This window comes from Tyto alba, unplaced genomic scaffold (genome assembly GCF_018691265.1).
Source record: "Tyto alba isolate M040663 unplaced genomic scaffold, T.alba_DEE_v4.0 Super-Scaffold_22, whole genome shotgun sequence".
NCBI lineage: Eukaryota > Metazoa > Chordata > Aves > Strigiformes > Tytonidae > Tyto > Tyto alba.
Genome location: NW_024881296.1, coordinates 12,305,466 through 12,320,380, shown reverse-complemented (window position 1 = coordinate 12,320,380; position 14,915 = coordinate 12,305,466).

Below are 14,915 nucleotides of genomic sequence, written 5' to 3'. Positions count from 1 at the left end.
AAATGGGCTTTTTCACGCACTGACACTTAAGCCAATTTGAGTTTTCTGATACGTGTTTTCAGGATTTTGAAAACTCTGCTTTTACACATAATCAGTTTTCATGTATCACTAGTTGAAAAGTGCTACTGTACATTTGCATAAGATATTTTAAAACTCTGATAGATTAGAAACAAATCTCAATCCTTCCCGACAGTCCCAATCTATCACTGTTTATCATCTGGTAGGCTTTGCAAGCAATGCTCTGAATGAATGGAACACACTGATTCAATACATTTACTATCTGTTTTAAAAAGATGAGTAAACATCGCTTGAATTGTGAGTAGTTTTGCGTGCTTAAAGCTATGTTATGTATGTACTGCTGCAAACACAGAACATTTGCTATAATATATGAAAAAATTACTGGCATAATCTCTTTTTGGAAAAGTTTGTAACGTCTGTTTTTATCTGAGTTGGTTTCAAAAATGTAATTTTTATTAAGTAATGACAAACACTGAGGAATATAGTAAGAAATCCCAAAAGCATGCTAATATGTTGGAGATTAACAAGGCTACAATGGTGAAAAGTAGACACTGTTTTTAATGCCAGTGAGGTGGACTGGCATGCAGAAGCTCATATTTTGAAGGAGAAGAATGGAAAGATCTTTCTTGCTTTGAAACGGGAAACTGGTTTTAGAATTAAGGTGCTGGAGAGCAGAGTACACAAATAGAGCATCTTCTGTCTGATGGTCATGAATGGGCTAAGGAGAAGCATGTTGTTTTCCCTACGTGTCATTTATCCCATTTCCAAAATACCCAAATCACACAAATTTGGCAGTAAATGTAACATTCCAATTTTTCCCCCCCTCTCTTTGACAGTCATTCGCCTGCTTTATTGCTGCGCCTGACAGTTCTGCTTCATCTGTTTTAGAAGCTGCTGGACAGTTAATAGCTACTGCCCGTTCTGGAATTAGAATTACCCAGAGAGCTGCTTGAACGGTGCTCGGGATCAGTGAAGATGCTGGAGCTGGAGCCTCCTGAGCTCCCAAGCGGCGGGGTGGCCGGCACGGCGCCCCGGGGCAGCCTGCAGCGGGCTTTCCCTCCTGCCGTCGGGGGGTGCAGGGCACGGGGTGATGTCCGCTGGCTCCTGGAGCGAGGGCCTCGGACTTGTGCTGCTTTTTTCCTGATCCGTTTTGAAGGCTCCGGAAGCAGGATGTTCTTTTTTCACATCCCGGATTGAAATAAAAATGCGGATAACTAGCTCTAGCTAGCTAAAATGCTGGGTTTAGCCTGTTAGTTGATAAAGCCGGATGAGGCTGTGTGGGCATGCAGTGCTGTTACATTTACGAGGGTGGTAGTACAGGGAACGTGAATGCTGCTGAAATATTCCCACTGCCTGGCCACATGATTTCCTGCAAGGGCTGGACTGACCTTTGATTAAGCCCTTGGTACAGCTGTCCCAGCACGTCCCGGAGTATCTCCCGTTGTACCCTGCCAGTGTGTCCGACGGGGAAGGTGGTTGAGCAAGAGGCCTGGCTTGCATGCCTTCCTCAGTTGACAGGGACACTGCGCTGTTTCTGGAAGCTGGGCACCATGTATATATGTTTAGGATTGCTGCCTTGGATTTCTGACCCTGAACATTGATATTAGAAAGATACTTCTTAGTGACATTAGCTGGAGCTGGAGACGGTTGGTGGAAGCTGCCTAGGCATGTTTTATCCATCATAGCCTGCTGACACTTGCTCTCAGCAGTTTGAACTTTTCCTATATTTATACAGTCTTTATTTTTGTTAGTGTTGATCAATAAGGTATAGCGTCCTTTGCTGTGAAGCTGCATGCCTGTCCACTGCTTCCTGAAACTGCCAGCTTCGGAATGGTTTGGACTGGTCTTGAGCAGCAATCCTTGTTCCGTCACATCACCCTTCACCTCCATGTTTAAAGGTCAGGTCAGGCAAAACTCTTGTCAGTCCGGCAGCGGGAGAGAGGCCACCATGTACAGGACATGGGGCAGCAGACAAAAGATGCTCATGTCACAACAGTGCAGACAGGAACCTGGCTCACTGACTTCTCCTGTGCTTATTTCCTTCATCACACAGAGCACTTTCTTGAGGGGTCTGACCCTGCGCACAAGGATCCCGTCACTTCTGAAACAATCTGAGCTGTACTTCCTAGAAGGAGGAAGCTACCACACAACTGTGGAATTTCCTACCTTTAGCACCTCTTGGTCATGTAAGTTATTCCTATACCATAAGCTGTTTCTGTAGCCTTGTGGAGAAGAAAGCACCTGCAAAAGATGAGACATCCTGTCCTAAGAAATACAGTTATTAGGTGGTATGGATGATAACCACTTTAGGTTGATGGTTACTGTAGACCTTTTGGATAACTAACCTTTAGTGAGATGAATTCAGCATCTCCAGAAGGGTTGCATACTCTGCCCAGGTAGTTCACGAAGGCTCTCCCCTGGTCTGTCCATAACAGTTGTTACTGGCAAGTGGGGGCTGCTTTGTCTGCTGGTATCAAACCTCTCAGCTTTGCCTTTCAGCTCCACGTGTAGCTTAAACTGTTCCAGGGTGGGCTGCCGACGCCAGAGGTGGTCCAAGCCTTCCTCTTTGCTGTGCAAGCCTGCCTTCTCTGTGCCACCAGCTCTGCCACATGAGGCAGCTGAAATACTCCACAAATAGCTGTTTCCTGGAGAAACATACTGATCTTTTGAGAACAGTGCAAATTTAGATCAAGTGCCTCAAGAAGTTGCTCTGTTGCAGATGTTGTTTAGTAGGTAGCGGGCCATCAGGTTCCTGGCCTGCCTCGAGACAAGTTCAGGAGATGTCCAGCGGGACTTTTTAATCTGTCTGCATGGTCACCCTGAAGCTACTTAAATAGCAGTCAAACAATTGCCTGTGGTGACCACATGCCATTTCGTAAACCGTGAAAGCAAGGGGTACTTAGAATTGCCAGAAGTCAGGAAGAGGATGATCATTCCGCTCATGTCCTCAGTTGTTATGAGGGTGTTGGTCTTTCAGGAGGAGGACGTTACGTTACTGGATGCAAGTGTTGGGAGTTCTGTATTTTGATCGTTTTGTGGTGGAAAATGGTTATTATGACAGCTGCAGAGATTCTGTGCGGTAGGTTATGTCAGTAACTACCCTTGTGGGGACAGGGCAGGCACAAAAGTTGCCAAGGCAGTCAGCAACCACGCTCATGCAACTGAATAAAAAAACCTACTTTTTTTCCCAAGCATTAATGCTAATGCAAATTAAATATCAACTGCAAGACAGTTTTATTCTGGGTTGGCTTTGCTGATTGTTTCTGTAGGTTGACTTTGCCAAATTTACTCCTAACTGCCTGTACGCATGATTTTTTCCAGCTGCAACGCATAAGAGATGTTAATTCAGCATACTCCTCTCAAATCCAAGGAAACAAGGGCAGGCTTCTAATGGCTTTATTTCTTCTGCCAGATCTTTTAATCTGTTTATCTTATTCAGGCACTTTATTAAAAAGAAAGAGGAGGGGGAAAAGGCTTACATAAAGCATAACGGTTATAATTGCAGCTGTACTGGTATATGTAGAGCTACATTTAGAAGTCCCTGACTGAACTTAAGGATGCTTCTGACTCAAAACGTTTTTTTCTTAATTAACCAAAATTTTTCATATAATGTAAATTACTTCTCTTTTGTCTATAAAGCATGTATTAAACATATTAGTGGCAAATACTGACAGACACTAAGCTTTATTGTACATCACTGTAATCCACTTCAAGCAGATGATGGTAATATTTATTACTGCCATTTTTTGATCTATTTTTTAAGTTGCAGTTTTGTAAGTTGTAGAACTTGTTTTCTGAAACTGAAGACATTAGGAGATACATGGTATTTCTGAAACAAGTCTAATAATGTCCTAGTAACCATAGGGTTATAGAAACCAGAGTGTGGAAGGGAACTCTTTTCTTGCCTCAGAGCTGCTTTACTTAGGCCTCTTTCATTCTTAACAAGTTTATTTAACTTTCTTTGAAAACTTCCCCTTCTATTTAACATCTTCATTTTTCAGAATACAGTAGCTGTCCTGAGGTTCCTATCATGAACAGCATGGAGGGGGGTGATTAGGAACTCTGAGCCTTGTGTTCCACGTCTGTCATGCGAATGTGTCAGGCTTAATCTTTATTAATTCCTGAGGGGAAACCGGAGACTAGAACTAATAAGATATTTGTATGGTAATTGTTTCTTTTGGGATGTGGTTTCTGAGAAGTCATAACAAACTGAAGAGGGTTGCGCCAGGAAGAAATTTATTTAGAAAGAAGCTGTTTAAACAGCACAACAGAACTAGAAAATTCATGGGAGGGTGGGGAAAAATCATCTGTTGAAGGCTATTAAATACTCAGGCACCCTCTCAGGTGTAAGAATTCCCTCAGCATGAGTCTCTGGAGGCTGCAAGGGTATTCTGAGAAGTATCATGGTGTGCTTCTCCTGTTCTTGCACTTTTCCCTATATATCCAACACTAGCTAAATAACTTTTTTCATTACTCACTGTGGCTCTTGTGTTTTTGCCAAGATTAGGCTAAAGCCCAGAGAAGGGAAAGAACCTTCTTATTGCTTTAATGTACTGTGGTCTGGACAACTGGTTCATTTTTAACACAGACAGTGATATAATATAATGATATCACTGAACTGAAGGGGAAGAGAGAAGTGGTGTGCCAGGAGCCACTTTGACTATGTGTTTTGCATGCAATGTGCCATTAAAGTAGCTGTATAATTAGCAGCATGCAGGGAAAGGGGAGTCACATTCAAGGAGCAGAGTGTGTCAAATTAGATACTCAAATCAGAGGACTGGAGAGGATGTTGAGAAACGATGCCATGTATCAACTAGAAAAAAATTATGGTGCTTTAGGTAGATCTCATTATATCTTGTTGTTTTGGTTTGTTTTTTTGTTTGTTTGGTTTGGTTTGGTTTGTGGGGTTTTTTTGTTGTTGTTTGTTTGGGTTTTTTTTTCTTCTACTTTTTTTTTTCTTCCTTTTTTTCAGGGGGGAGAGGAGTGTAAGGAGTCTGGGTTTTTTATTTTAATTTTGTAATCAACTACCAAACATTTTAGTGTAGGTTTTGCTGACTTGTCCCCACCCTACCTTGTTTGTAGACATGACTGTCTGCTAGTACCCTGCCAGATGCAAGGTGTTTTGTTCCACTGGAAATAACAGTATGCTCCTAAGACAGCTGCCATCCAAAATACGAGGAAAGATTCAGAGAAGTCAGGGTATGTTTTTTTGTCATATTACAAAGGCTGGTTTCATTGTGCTAGGGCAGGGTCTCCTACACGAAGTAGTGCACATTTGGCAAGGGGCAAAGGAAAGAAAGCTCGTGGCTTCAGAAGGATCTCGTAAGAAACAGCCAGTCAGCAAGGCTGAGATTTGAGAGATCAAAGTCAAACACTACATATTATTTCCAAACAGTTGTTCCAGATTTGCAGGCACCTCAGGTGTCCTGCTATGGTGTCCAGATTCCCTGGCAGGAATTCAAGGTTTTTCTCGTTCGTGGCAGGAATGACCTCATGTCTTGCACACCAAGAGTGTTAATTTAGCATATAAATATTTCTGTACCTGGTGTGGTTTCTGCTCCTTTCTGAGGAGGATCAGAGATTGCAAATACTTCATATCTTGTTGTTAGTGTTTCAGATCCAGTATTTTTTGCTCTTTTCCTGATACCACACTGTGATCTGGCCTGAAGGCTGAGTCAGTCTGTTGGTAACTGGCTACCGAGGGCTACAACCTTCTGTCAGACTTTGATTTTGGAGTATCCTGGTTTCCTGTCTAAAGCATCTGGTATTGGGCTAAAGTCACTTACATCTACGAATTAACTCTATGGAGCACCTGATGCAAGACAGGCAACAGAATTTGGTGGGGCTGCAGAAGCTGTGCTCTGAGGTTTTGGAAAATAGTAGGGCACCTGGAGCTCTCTGGGTTACTGGGGGAATTGTTCCTGGAGGGACCAGGGGGGTTTCTGTGCACCCTTTGCACTGAACTGTTAGTTGTCCTCCCCCTCCATGTGCTCCTGGGGAAACCTTCAGGAGGCTCCCTTAGTGTAAGGCCCAGTGCTGTTATCCTCACCAGTAAGATAGCTAGCTGCTCCCTAAATTCAGTTCCAGACCTCCTAAGCCTGGGCAGCTATTCAGTGGCTACTGATCTATGCAGAAAGGTTTATTTATTTATGCTGGTAGTTTTATTTTCCTAGCACATCAGACTTGTGCCTTCTCAGTACCTCTGCAGGAACAAGCTAAGCATGTGCTTAATTACCTCACTTATAAACTGTTTAAAATTCTTAGAGAGATGGATATAATTGATGTCTAATAGGTTACTTTTTCTGGTCTGCTAAAGCTAAAATAGCCTAACGCCAGCCAGAGCTAGCTGGTGAGTTATTCTCCCAGTCCTGGGGAAGTCTGTCTTGGCAGGAAACTTCAACAGCAAGCTTCACCAAACCCGGTGCTTCAGAGGGGGGCCATTTCTAGGGTGAGGAAGTGAAAGGAGTGCATATTTTGATGAATGGTCCTTCAGAGTGCTGACTTTGGCTTGTGATAGTGTAATTCTCAGTAACAGTGTTGGTTCCATCCGATTCTCACCTCGTATTTGCACTTGGGAGCGATACGTACGTTCCTGTATTTTATGGTTTCCTTTTTACATTTGTTTACCTCCTGTGAGGGTACTTCAAACTCGTTGATCAAAATGATCATTGCGATATAGCAGTTTGTCTTAAATCCCCCATCTTTTTCAAATGGTTGTAATGAATATTAAAAAATGAATGCTGTTCAAAGCTCTAGGTTTTGTTTTGTTTTTTTCCCCAGCCTAACTACAGGCAAGCCTCAGATTTATTTGGAACATATTAGAGGTCTCTTTAAAATCTTATCTGTAACTGGCGTAATTATCTGCTCAGACGAGCTGCGGTGAAAGACCAATCCCTAAGGAGAACTTCAGGCATTACGCTGTTATTTTTAAGTCAAATCATGGGACAGTCCCCAAACCCTCACCATTTCATTTATTAGGTCTTTCTCCAGAAAATGCAGAGCTGCTGTGCACACAGAGGAATCAGAAAATCAGAATCCCAGGTTGGAAGGGACCTCAAGGACCATCTGGCTCAACCTTTCTTGGCAAAAACATGGTCTAGGCGAGATGGCCCAGCACCCTGTCCAGCTGAATCGTACAAGCATCCGAGGTTGGGGAATCCACCACTTCCCTGGAGCGATCGTTCCCGTGGCTGATTGTTCTCCTCGTGAAAAATTTCCCGCTTGTGTCCAGCCAGGATCTCCCCAGGATTAACTGGTACCCATTTCCCCTCATCTTTTCCATGTGACTCCTTGTACAGAGGGAGCAGCAGAATTTAAGTGTTTTGATTTTATTTAAATCTCAGTAACCATCAGCTCCTTAGTTACTAGGGGTGTGTCTGCTTAGAAAATCTGTCACCTGTCACTGGGCTATTAAGCAATGCTGATTTCAGATCTAGAGCTAAGATAGGTAACTAATGAAATCGTGCAGACTTCAGCTGAGAAAAGTGCTAATTTTTTATATTATCCTTATCCACAGGAATGCTGCTTTTTCAGTTAATTTTGCATTCTTACACAATTTCAAGCTACAGTTATGAAGAATGACATATGGACTGATTTTAGCCCATTTGTAAAGGTGTATCAGCTACAAACTGTCCAGAATCTGCAAATTTATATAAATGGTGGTTAAACCTAATTTTTTCATAATTAATACACCTCAGTTTCTGGAAAGTTTCTAAAATCCATTATAACACACATATACTGATATTTTAACAAAACACTAAGCTCCCCAAATCCTTAAGGCTTGCTGATAACTTCAAATTTATTGAGGTTATTAGTATGATTTTTGGGGGAGAAAAAAGGTCTGACTGCAGACACTGAATTTTGACAAGTGCTAAACCATGTGTGTGTAATCAGTGAAGAATAGCATAATTAAATAAAACAATGAAACCTGTTTTCTTGTCCAGAAAGATAAGAAATTGCTATTGGGGCTCTGCCCCAATAACAACGAAGTTACCATGTTCAATGGCACTATAAACTCAGGAGAAATAGGGCTGGAAGGGATCCTGAGATGTCATTTCATCCAAAATTGTGTAGGAAGTATGGACTAGACGAAAACTGCACTCAAATGCTTTCTGCCTCTGGCATGTTCCTTGCGTATGTACACCTTCAGGTCGTCATTGCGAGTGGATGCTTCTACAGAACATGGAATGTGAAGGAAACATTACACTGCATGTATTTAATTTAGTACCAATATATTACCCTGTTGGTGCAGCCTGCTTTCACTTCCAGCTAACACATCTGATCAGAGTAAATGGGACATCTGGGGAGGCTGTGATTTGGACAGGCAGGCACCTCACCCTGTGTGTCTCCTGTTGGGAGTCAGGCCGGTCGGGGCACGGCGCGGGAACCTGAGCAGTCCAAGCTGGGTAGCTGGAGGAGCCCCAGCAAGTGAGGTTTCTTTTGGATTTTAGATCCGCAGGAACGCAGCTGTAGCTGTGTTTCCTTCTCTCGGGGGAGCTGCTTCTGGCTGCTTTCTTGGTCTCCCCTCCACCTTCCAAGCCCAGTGTTTGCTACAGCTTTGCTTATTCCTGGGGGACCTTTGTGCCAGCAGAGCTGTGGCTGCTGACGCCGTATTTACCTCTGGCCTTACAGCATGCCGTGGGGAAGCTGAACATGGATCCAGCTGTCTCCCTGCAAAAGGGCGGAGCCTGGATAACAAGCAGAGTGCCAGTTCTTCCTGACAGTCTCTGAATTGCCGATGATTGCTGTGCCCGGCTTGACCTTGGCGAGGAAGCAAGACGCTGACCCAGTTGTCTTGCGACCCACCATCCCATCCTCACTGGCTGGCTGTGCCCTTTTTGACTTTCCTTGCGTCACCGCCCGGCTGGGGGCTTTGACAACCGTCTTGAGAGCCCTGAGGAACCATCCCATGTTTCTCCAGAGCTCTGGGTAACCTGCCCTCGCTAGCCTTGAGCGCACTAGCGTGTTAGAGAGAAGGAGGTAGCCATGATGGCTTGTGTATTCCACCCCGTGGAGAGCAGTGGTGGAAGATTGCTTTTATGCTGCTTTGTGAAGAGCTGACAGGAAAGGGGAAGGCGCTGGTGTGTGGCTTGCTTAAATGCTTTAAAAGGAGTTAGGGGGAAACGGGCTGCTTGGAGGGAAACTTGGTAAAGGCTCTGCAAGCAACAGCCACAGATGGGAAATTTGATAAAGGTTAGGGAGGTCAGAGGTGGAGCTGGTGGCTCCTGCCCTGGAGGGTTTGAAGGAACCTTCTCAGCAGAGAAACTTCCTCCCCACACTCCATGATCAAAAGCTTTCTCTCTCTTTGCCCCATTTCAGTTCTCAGGAGAGATCACCTGTTCTTCCACTGACAGCTTCATGACTGTATGTACCTCATGCTGCCTCCCCAGTAGGGTCCTGAGAGGCAGATCTCTTTTGTCTCAGGAACATTGCCTCCTGCAGGAAAAAGCACTGTGGCGTGCAGGTGTTACCTTCACCTCTGTCTTCCACCAAAAGGTTCTGGACAGCTACTCATCCAGGGTCAGGAGAGGCCGTCAGCAACCCTCAGGTCATGTTCTCTGCCCCTTTCCAGGTCCCCTAAAGAATACAAATACTAGGAAAGTGTGCAGCTCTAGACAAAGGTCATATGTGTAGTTACAGAAGTGGGTCAGTGAAAGTGTCCAAACACCGTGAAGGCTTTTTGGTACGACCATACCATTCTCACTCAATCCTAACAATACTGAGCCCCTTCTAAAGATCTCGTTGATCTTCCATGGTTAGAAGATAACACACTTAGTCCAGGCTTAGTTGGTCAGTTTAGAAATATTAAATTTCTCTGCCTTTTTGAAGGTCCCTTCCTGCTTCAGAAACTCTTTTAAAACCATATTAGCAATTCCCTAGGCTGCTTGCCGGCAGTTACTGACCAAGGAAGTTCCCTCTGGGGGAAAATTACCCCAGTTACTGGAAGCGAAGTTGTTCTCACCTATGTGTTGCCCTCAGAGGAAGTGAATGCATGAGTCAGATTAAAAAAAAAAAAAATAATGCCTCTATTGTTTTATCACTTATCAGGATCCACGGATTTCATACGTGTCATTTGCTCAACTTGGCTGCAGCAATTCTGGGTGTATATCTGCCAGCCCCGGTTTCTTCTCACATTGCTGAGGATACTCAAGTCTTACTGCTACAGGACAGCAGCTGCGCGGCAGCATCAGTGAACTGAAAGAACACCTTGGTGTTGCAAGAGGAGGATACTGAGAAAGTGTTCAGTGACACTATCAGAGGGCCCTGCTATTGTGATTCAGAATAGTGTTCAGTTATCACAGTGTGATGAAATTGGATTTGTCGATGGCTCAGACAATTTTCAGTTAACAAGATGCTCTTTACAGGGCTGATGGCTGATTTTCCTGTACTTCATGTGCTGTTATTGAAAGGAACACTGGGAACCAATTTTGAAACTCAGAGTCTTCACTCCCAGAGTGACTGCGGGTCAAGAAGATTCTAGACTGAAAATTGGTCTGAAAGTTGATGTGTTTGGCTGAACAGTTAAGAAAGAGCAGCTGAATGATCTGGGAGTCAGACATGAGCGTTCATCTCCTGATCTGAGGATTTGCCTGTCTCAGGGACAACTAGAGGCTTTGACAGTGAAGAGGAACATAAGCACTCACATCCCTGAGCAGTCAGTATTGCTGCCTCTGCTGGGATGGCTCACCTGGCCTGCTGAGCTGACCTTACGCTGCTATTTTCCACGTTTCTTCACCTGGCTGTCCAAGACTGTTGGAATAGAAAAGCAATTAAGACTGACAACAGAACTCTCTAAACGACATGGTAAGATAGAATAAAGAAGGTTTTGAAAATAAATATATCCTTTACTCATTAGGTCCTTACAAGGCAGATAGCCTTTCCTTTGTTGAGTCCCTTTCATCATCTGTCTAGGCTCTTGCCTTGTCCTCTCAACATCAGCTTAACTTCTAACTGAGCTTCCTAAATTCTTGCTGTGATGCAAAACCTGGCTTCTCTGATAGCTCTCCAAGACCTTTATTTACTATGGGACCCATCTCCTGACTCTGTTCTGGCCCTAACCATTTAGACAACATCCTGGCACTGTGTTCCTCCTAGCAGCTCCTGAGTGCTAGGCGGTGGCTTTGCAAGCTCATCAGAAGAGTGACTGAGCTGTCCCCTCAGGGAATGCCACCCACGTAAGTGAGAGGGTTTGAGAGGAGGTGGAGTATTTTGAGACAAATTGCTCATCCGGGAAGAAAGGTAGTGGGCTGGAGAGCTGGTTGCCTCCCATCAGCCTCTACCTTCCCCGGCAAGGCTCCAAAGAGCATCTGAGCCTCATCTGACATGAGCTGGGAGGAAGATTCAGAAGGAAATCTGGGAAGGGCTACACAATGGAGAACTTAGTCAATCCTGCAAATCCTGTCCATGCCAAAAAAGTTCCTTTCAAGTATGTGTGAGCTTTGTTACTCCCATGATGATATTAAATCAGCTGGAAAAGTAGCTTATGTTTGGGTGGCTAAACCAAGAGGGCTCCAGTGCTAGTGTGTAGGCAACTGAGTCATGCCCTGACTGTCTGGCAGCTTGAGTCTGAAAAACCCAAGCCACAGCTCCCCTCTCTGTATATTTAATCACCGCCTTGTGTGTTGTAGAATGCATTCTTCTTTTGCTGTCCTCATCTATGGAGTGACCATCATGTGCTTTTCAGCTAATTAATCACTTTATTGCTAGGCTAAGCATATGTGTAAAACCAAGTCATTGGCAGCACCATGTGTCTGTTCACACTGTGTATCTTCAGATGCCACAGTTAGACTTCTGAGCTACACATTTCTTCCATAAAATATCTGTTTTCTGAGGGGCTGTGTTCCTCCTTTGATGGACTATAGTCCATCATGTTCTGCTTCTTAATTTAGCATCTAATTGCTTATTAGTCGTACTGTAAAGTTCTTTATCACTTCAGTTACATGGCTACAGTAATTAGTATTTATATTCCCAAGGCCTGCATCGCAGTACTTCAACGCTGCATAAGGAGATGAAACACTCCACAACTGAGCACGAATTGAGCTCCCAGGATTTCTAATTTTACATCCTCGAGTTTGTAGAGCTTTGCCGTGGGAGTCTCTCCAGAAACGGGGTCATGGGTAATCCGGTATAGTCATTTGGAGTGGATTTCACAGAGGAGATGCAGAAAAATATTCACAGGAAGCTTCCAAGATCATGTAGCTTTCGCTGCACCGAGGAACACAGGGACTTCTCAATAATAAGCACTTGTTTGTTAGTGCTATGATCAGCTGTCATTTGCAGGACTTGAACAAAAATATTTGATGTTTGATTTGGCTGCCTTCAGCATTTCTGTGTTCTTGACTACATTTTGGGAAAATGTGGGAGCAACTTCTAGAAACGTATCAGAACTCATGCTAAAAATGAATTCCACCCTGCTAACTGGATGTTTTCCGTGATTCTCCTCCCCTTGGAAGGCTGTTTTCCCCCTGAAGCGACTACCTGCTGGTGCTAGCACTGCCTGAAGTTGGACATGCGCAGGGTGCGCTCCACGCGGCCGTTCTGCCGCCTTTCAGAGGGGATGTGAGTCGCTGCTGTCGCGGTGGGCACAGCTTGGCTTCACACCACTGATTCTGAGCATTAACCACAGGCCTCTGCTGTGCTACCTAACCTGGGCTGTGGCATTTCTCTCGTTAGGCTGAAAGCCTCTTTATATTTTCATGGACTCTTTCCAAATGAAACTTGATCGAGTAATTAATAAGACGAAGGGAGAGTTAAGCTTTTTAAGTTTTGCATGTTTTCCTGCCAATTATTCCATCAAAGACTGGCTCACTGTTGCTACGGAGCTTCTCTGAGAGGCAATGAGAATTCAGTAATACCTGTATGTCCGAGAGCAACTTGCATAAGAGTTGGCCTGCCCAAACTTTGCCTTCCTACAGGACTGACTTTTGACCATTCGATGGTCCTGTCAGATATCAAAGCAGACACTGAATAAAGTTTGTCTCCAGTTTAGTATTTGTGTAAGAGGGACAGGCAGCCTTGCAATAACTGCACTTGCCTCTAACCTGCCACTGCTGCCTTTTCCCCTTCCAGCCCAGGGGCTGCAGCACGGTCTCCTTGCAGCCGCTTGGATGTCTCGCCACGCGATCGTACGTTGCTACTACTTCTGCTGGCCAGGCTTTTCTGGGGAAGACAACAGATTTCAGCCCTCAGAGATGGCAACAGCCCTCCCTCTTGTACTGATGTGAGCTTTCCTCTCCCCAGGGTTTGTGGCTGCACCAGCTGTCAGCGGCACAGGGCCGGCAGGTTGTCTCGGGGGTACCTGCAACTTCTTGGAAACCATTTTTACGCCACACGGCAGGGCAATAAAGTGATGAGTCCCTCTACTCTTCTTAGAGCAAAGCACATCTGTTAGCTTTCATCTTGGCAGTCTTTTTCATAACGTCATTTCTGCTGCAGCTGGTTTCTATGGAAACCAAGAAACGACTCACAGCGAGGAGGGGAAAGAAGACCGCTGACCTGCTTGTCCTTTCCCAGCCCGTGCTGCTGGGCTTCCCCCCATTCGCACACGCACTGGCATTGCTCGTTGCCGTGAGGTGGACAAGCCCAGGCCCAAAAACTTCAGCTTGTCCCACTGGCAGCGGCCCTGAGTGCAGGGCCTCTCCCGGCTGCCCTCCGTCCTCCTCACCCCGCCTCCCCCTGCCCCTCTGGGCAGCTTGTCCTGCCCCCGGGGGAGGAAGGCAGGGGGAGGAAGGGTCTCGGGACGTCTTTGCCCCCCCTCCCACCACTGCAGCATTCCCAGGCCCCAGCAGAGATGGGAGGATATGGAGCTAAGGTTATGTTACCTACTTCTCTTCAAACGGCCGAAGGGCACTAGGTGCAAACACACCATTGTGCCTTTTGAGGCCAGCTTTGACGAGCAAAGCTGTATGAGCAGCGTTAGCATCAGTCTGTGCCTGTGCTGTATCCTCATAGAATTGTCCTGTCTGGAAAGTGCTCTTTTCCAGCCACAGACTGTGAAGGGATCAGCAAGGAGAGGGAGCAGAGAGCTGCTGTCTCATGGGGGTGATGCCTGAGGTGTCCTGGCACTGTTAGCCTGGCACGAAATGCAGCAGTGCCGGCTGGATGCTTGCTTGAGTCCAGACTCGTAGCATTTCCATAATCAAGACTGTGACTTGCATGAGGACAGTTAGTGCCTGTCACCAGGCAATATTTATTTAATTGGATCATGGACTGCCTCGAGCTTTCAGCAACCAGGTGTTGAAGAGATGCTCTTTCTCTGGGTGTGTTTTTTTTGGACTTTAGTAGCCTTGCAGGTAAGCTCTGCCGGTCGGCAAAGAACAGCGACTGTTTTGGGTGGCCTCGGTGGCTGGGTTCTCTCTGCACCTCAGGGCAGAGCAGCCACCCCCACCATCCCAGCCTGCCTGCCTGTGACTCCTCCTTGGCCTGGCTACCAGAGCTAAATGTGCCGTAGCTTGCCTGCATTCTCCTGAGCGCAGTCCCTGTGCCCACAGGAGGGAGGAGGGACTTGAGTCTGTCCTTCAGCCCCATGGTGGCTGAGCTGTCTCATCCCAACAGCCAGGAGTTTATCACAGAAAAAGCAGTTTCCACCTTTACTGTTGTTCCAATAATCGTGGCGAGACAAGCAGAACCCCGGCTTCTTGTTTAAATGGGAATATTGTGCTATGCAATCATTAGAAAAGCCCTTACTTTCCTCACAAAGTAGAAAAGCCAGGATACTTATTTCTTTGTTGCTTGTCCAAGAGAACCAGGTATTGACTCCAAAAGCCTGAGGCGAGCGTGGCATCCCTGTGTGCGTGCCACGGCATGGCCGTTTCATGGGAGAAGCGTTTGTGTGGGGAGCCATGGGGCAGAGGCAGCGGTCTGGGTCACAGAGACTGTCCTTCCTTTAAACCTCTTAA